Source organism: Spinacia oleracea, chromosome 5, assembly GCF_020520425.1.
Source record: "Spinacia oleracea cultivar Varoflay chromosome 5, BTI_SOV_V1, whole genome shotgun sequence".
In the NCBI taxonomy this organism is placed as follows: Eukaryota; Viridiplantae; Streptophyta; class Magnoliopsida; order Caryophyllales; family Amaranthaceae; genus Spinacia; species Spinacia oleracea.
Genome location: NC_079491.1, coordinates 60,844,431 through 60,851,079, shown reverse-complemented (window position 1 = coordinate 60,851,079; position 6,649 = coordinate 60,844,431).

The window sequence follows — 6,649 nt, the reverse complement described above, 5'->3', positions numbered from 1 at the left end:
TGCTCACCAAAATGGGTCATCACAAGATCAATAAGGCATATCCATGATCAAACACACACAAACAAAAGCACGTAATCAGCAAAGCTGAGTACTATATACTAAATAAAACAATCCTAAACATGGTACTAATATATGGACAACCTAGCATGATGCTAATAAATGATAAACAATAAGAAGCAACAATATAAAGACTCACATATGATGTAACACCCTAATAATTCCTTGCTTTTATAAAACCATTTTCCAACTTAAAATAAAGGAATTACTAAAGTATTACCGCCACCGTGATAAAGGTTAAGGCTAGTACCAGAATTACGCAGCGGAATTTAATGTCAACTAACTTTTAAAACATAAATAATAATTATTGAGGCCTCCTGTTAGGTTATGATACATATGAACAACATAAATCATGCGGAAAAATCTTAATGCCAGGATACATATTAATTGCACATAATCATATAATTAGTCTAGGATGCATACACTTTGTAGCGTGCCTTACCTAGCTGCGCCCGAACTGAACAAGAACAAGTCTTTAGGACTCCAAGTGTCGTCCCTCCGTAGAAAGTCCACAGCACGTCCGGATCCGCCTTAAGATTGAACAACTAGAATCGCCCTTAAGGTACTACTTATTTTCGGCTAAATAGGGCAAGTGTTATGGCTGATTTTTCTGCTTAAAAATCCTAGCTTTGAATACTTGAAAACTTGTGTATAAATTTGTGAACCTAGACACATATTTATAGAGTCATGGAAAAGGATTTAGAATCCTATTAGAATACCAATTAGTTTAATTAGAATCCCTTTAGAACTCTATTAAATAAATTCCATCTACTAGGATTAGGATTTAATCATAGAACGAATTCCAATAGCTTTAGGATTCGTATCACACACAACCGCACACGAGCATGAGCACCGCAAAGTCTGCGCAAGCCTCGCGGCCCACGCGAGCTGCACAGCTCGCAGCCCATGAGCATTGCTCGCAGCCCATGTTGCGCGCGCGCCATGCTGGGCCTGGCGTGGCCTTGCTGCGTTGTGTTGATGCGTATGGCTTGCTGGACGCAGGTCTGGCTTCGTGCTGGGCCTTCGTCTAGCAAGTCTTGTCCGATGCTAATTCGTACGACGCGCTTCCGATTAAATTCCCGATTCCGGAATTCATTTCCGATACGAACAATATTTAATATTTCCGATTCCGGAATTAATTTCCGTTTCGAACAAATATTTAATATTTCCGTTTCCGGAATTATTTTTCCGATTCCGATAATATTTCCGATTCTGACAATATTTCCGTTTCCGGCAATATTTCCGATTCCGGCAATATTTCCATTTCCGATAATATTTTCAGATACGTACCATGTTTCCGTTTCCGGCAACATCTACGACTTGGATAATATTTATATTTCCGATACGATCCATATTTCCGTTTCCGGCAATATCATCGTTTCCGGAGTATTCATTTGCTTGCCTTTGACGATCTTAGCTCCCACTGAAACCAAGATCCGTCGATTCTGAATATCCATAAATGGAGTATTTAATGCCATAAAATATTTGATCCGTTTACGTACTATTTGTGTGACCCTACGGGTTCAGTCAAGAGTAAGCTATGGATTAATATCATTAATTCCACTTGAACTGAAGCGGCCTCTAGCTAGGCATTCAGTTCACTTGATCTCACTGAATTTATTAACTTGTTAATTAATACTGAACCGCATTTATTAGACTTAACATCAAATGCATACTTGGACCAAGGGCATTATTTTCTTCAGTCTCCCACTTTTCCTTAGGGACAAGTGTGCATTTCCTAATTCCTTTGTCGCTCGATGCTTGCTCTTGAACATAAGGTAAGAGTTGTCATCCTTATTATGTCCAGAGGTGTTTCTCGGTTTCAGAGTTCAACTGATCAAATAAACAGATAATCATAGCCTATGATTCATCTGAGCACGGCCATGCATTTTACAGTTTCTAGCTCTCCGAGTGGCCTTGTAAAACTTTCAGCATCTCATCCCGATTTATGGGAGGACAATCTCAATCTTGCGATCTTGAGATTAGACTTCGTTTGATAGGTGATTACCTGAGCGTTGCCTTTATAGCCTCCTTTTTACGGTGCGACGGTTGACAACGTCAAAGTAAGCAGTTCTCAAACAAGTAATCTCAAATCACTCAAGTATTGAGGATTAGTGTCTAATAATTTTAATGAAATTTACTTATGACAGATTTTCATCTCTTACAGTAAAGTTTCATAGGTCTGTCCAATACTAGTCTTCTCAAAGTAAGTATCTATGCAAATGATTACGACATTGCCATGTCCACATAGTTCAAGAAACAGAACTACTAGTCATCTTGCATTCTAGTCGTCTAACGTTTTCTATGCGTCCATTTTTATAGAAAACTCCGACCAGGGACCATTTTCAACTTTTGACATTCAAGTTCACTTGATAGACATTTCTTAGCCACAGGACTGGTCCTGACAGTCTATCTTGAATATTTCGTTAAATTGAAGGGACTCATCATTTAATAAACCACAAATTAAATGAAAAAATGAATTCTATTCATTTATTGTGAATGATTAACCAATAATGTTTTACAAAGTATTAAACTCTAAAACTTCAAAACATTAAACAAGGACATCAAAGCCATTCTCCAATATGCTTGATTCCCATAGCTGCAGTGTGCGAGTTGTGCTTCGCCTGCGGCAGAGGTTTAGTTAATGGATCTGAGATGTTGTCATCAGTTCCAATCTTGCTTATCTCGACTTCTTTTCTTTCAACGAACTCTCGTAGAAGGTGAAATCTACGAAGTACATGCTTAACTCTTTGGTGGTGTCTAGGCTCCTTTGCCTGTGCAATAGCTCCATTATTATCACAATACAGAGCTATTGGTCCTTTAATGGAGGGGACTACACCAAGTTCACCTATGAACTTCCTTAGCCATATAGCTTCCTTTGCTGCTTCATGTGCAGCAATGTACTCCGCTTCAGTTGTAGAATCCGCAATGGTGCTTTGCTTAGCACTTTTCCAGCTTACTGCACCTCCGTTGAGGCAGAAGACAAACCCAGACTGTGATCTGAAATCATCTTTGTCGATTTGGAAACTTGCGTCCGTATAGCCTTTAACAATTAATTCATCATCTCCACCATAGACCAGGAAATCATCTTTGTGCCTTTTCAGGTACTTCAGAATGTTCTTGGCAGCAGTCCAATGTGCCTCTCCTGGGTCTGACTGGTATCTGCTCGTAGCACTGAGTGCATACGCAACATCCGGGCGTGTACATATCATAGCATACATTATTGAACCAATCAATGATGCGTATGGAATCCCATTCATTCGTCTACGCTCATCAAGTGTTTTTGGGCACTGAGTCTTGCTTAGAGTCATTCCATGAGACATGGACGCTTAGAGTCTGCCATCTTGAACCTTTCAAGCACCTTATTGATATAAGTGCTTTGACTAAGTCCAATCATCTTCTTAGATCTATCTCTGTAAATCTTGATGCCCAGTATGTACTGTGCTTCTCCTAGATCCTTCATCGAAAAATATTTCCCAAGCCAAATCTTGACAGAGTTCAACATAGGAATGTCATTTCCGATAAGTAATATGTCGTCGACATATAATACTAGAAAAGAAATTTTGCTCCCACTGACCTTCTTGTATACACAAGGTTCGTCTGCGTTCTTGATGAAACCAAAGTCACTGACTGCTTCATCAAAACGTATATTCCAGCTCCTTGATGCCTGCTTCAATCCGTAGATTGATTTCTTAAGCTTGCATACCTTTTTAGAATTCTTTGGATCCTCAAAACCCTCAGGCTGTGTCATAAACACAGTTTCTGTTAAAACCTCGTTTAAGAAAGCGGTTTTGACATCCATCTGCCATATTTCGTAATCGTAATATGCAGCGATTGCTAACATTATCCGAATAGACTTTAGCATTGCAACTGGTGAAAAGGTTTCATCGTAATCCACACCGTGGACTTGCATGTAACCTTTTGCAACCAATCTAGCTTTGAAAACTTCAAGTTTCCCATCCTTGTCCTTTTTCAGTTTGAAAACCCATTTGCTTCCTATGGCTTGGTAGCCATCTGGCAAATCGACCAAATCCCAAACTTGGTTTTTTGACATGGAGTCTAATTCAGATTGCATGGCTTCTTGCCATTGCTTGGAGCTAGGGCTCGTCATAGCTTGTTTGTAAGTCGCAGGTTCATCACTTTCAAGTAATAGAACGTCATAGCTCTCGTTCGTCAAAATACCTAAGTACCTTTCCGGTTGAGATCTATATCTCTGCGATCTACGCGGGGTTACATTTCTAGATGGTCCATGATTCTCACCATATACTTCTAAAGATCTCTGAGTTTCATCCTGAATGTCATCTTGAGCATTCTCTAGATTTTGTTGTTCGACTCGAATTTCTTCGAGGTCTACTTTTCTCCCACTTGTCATTTTGAAAATGTGATCCTTTTCCAAAAAGATACCATCTCGAGCAACAAACACCTTGTTCTCAGATGTATTGTAGAAGTAATACCCCTTTTTTTCCTTTGGATAGCCCACAAGGATACATTTGTCAGATTTTGGATGAAGTTTGTCTGAAATTAATCGTTTGACGTATACTTCACATCCCCAAATCTTAAGAAAAGACACATTTGGAGGCTTTCCAAACCATAACTCATATGGAGTCTTTTCAACAGCTTTAGACTGAGCGCTATTTATAGTGAGTGCAGCTGTATTTAGTGCATGTCCCCAAAATTCTATTGGAAGTTTGGCCTGACCCATCATTGATCTAACCATGTCTAACAAGGTTCTGTTCCTCCGTTCCGACACACCGTTCCATTGTGGTGTTCCAGGAGGAGTCAATTCTGATAGAATTCCACATTCTTTCAGATGGTCATCAAATTCATAGCTCAGATATTCACCGCCTCTATCAGACCGCAATGCCTTAATCTTCTTGCCTAATTGATTCTCTACTTCACTATGAAATTCCTTGAATTTGTCAAAGGATTCAGACTTATGCTTCATTAGGTAGATATAACCATATCTACCGAAGTCATCAGTGAAAGTGATAAAGTAGCTGAACCCACCTCTAGCAATTGTACTCATTGGTCCACATACATCTGTATGGATTAAACCCAATAGTTCAGTTGCTCTTTCTCCAACTTTAGAGAAAGGTTGCTTTGTCATTTTGCCAAGTAAACATGATTCACACTTACCATAATCCTCTAAGTCAAATGGTTCTAGAATTCCTTCCTTTTGAAGTCTTTCTATGCGTTTCAAGTTAATATGGCCTAATCGACAATGCCACAGATAGGTGAGATCTGAATCATCCTTTTTGGCCTTTTTGGTATTTATGTTATAAACTTGTTTGTCGTGATCTAATAAATAAAGTCCATTGACTAATCTAGCAGATCCATAAAACATCTCTTTAAAATAAAACGAACAACTATTGTCTTTTTTAAAAAGGAAAATCCCTTAGCATCTAAGCAAGAAACAAAAATGATGTTTTTAGTAAGACTTGGAACATGGAAACAGTCTTCCAGTTCCAAAACTAGCCCAGAGGGTAACTACAAATAATAAGTTCCTACAGCTAATGCAGCAATCCGTGCTCCATTTCCCACTCGTAGGTCGACTTCACCCTTGCTTAACCTTCTACTTCTTAGTCCCTGTGGATTGGAACATAAGTGTGAGCCACAACCTGTATCTAATACCCAAGAACTTGAATTAGCAAGTATACAGTCTATAACGAAAATACCTGAAGATGGAACGACTGTTCCGTTCTTCTGATCTTCCTTTAGCTTCAAGCAATCTCTCTTCCAATTCCCCTTCTTCTTGCAGTAGAAGCATTCGGATTCAGAAGTGGGTTGACTGACCTTCCTCTTTTCAGAATTGGCGCCAGTTTGCTTAGTCGGGCTGGCCTTCTTGCCACCTTTCTTAGCATTCCTCTTCTTACCAGATTTCTTGAACTTGCCCCCACGCACCATAAGCACATCTTGCTTATCACTTTTGAGCGTCTTTTCAGCGGTTTTCAGCATACCGTGAAGCTCAGTGAGCGTTTTGTCCAGACTATTCATACTGTAGTTCAGCTTGAACTGATCATACCCGCTATGAAGAGAATGGAGGATGGTGTCTACAGCCATTTCCTGAGAGAATTGTTGATCCAGCCGAATCATATTCTCAATGAGTCCAATCATTTTGAGAACATGTGGACTTACGGGCTCGCCTTTCTTAAGCTTATTCTCAAGAATTTGCCTATGAGTCTTGAATCTTTCGACTCGAGCCAGATCTTGGAACATGTTCTTTAACTCACTGATGATCGTGAAAGCATCTGAGTTGATGAACGTTTTCTGTAGATCTGCACTCATGGTTGCAAGCATTAGACATTTTACATCCTTGTTGGCATCAATCCAACGATTGAGGGCTGCCTGAGTGACCCCTTCGCCTGCGGCTTCGAGCATCGCTTCATCCAGGACATACTCATTTTCTTCCTGCATAAGAACTATTTGCAAGTTCCTTTGCCAGTCAAGGAAGTTTTTCCCGTTCAACTTCTCCTTTTCGAGAATTGATCGGATGTTGAATGAATTGTTGTTTGCCATAGTTAAAACTACAGTTGAAAAAGAATAAACAAATAAATAACCATTCACAGTTCTCTTAATAAACTTTAAATTCTAG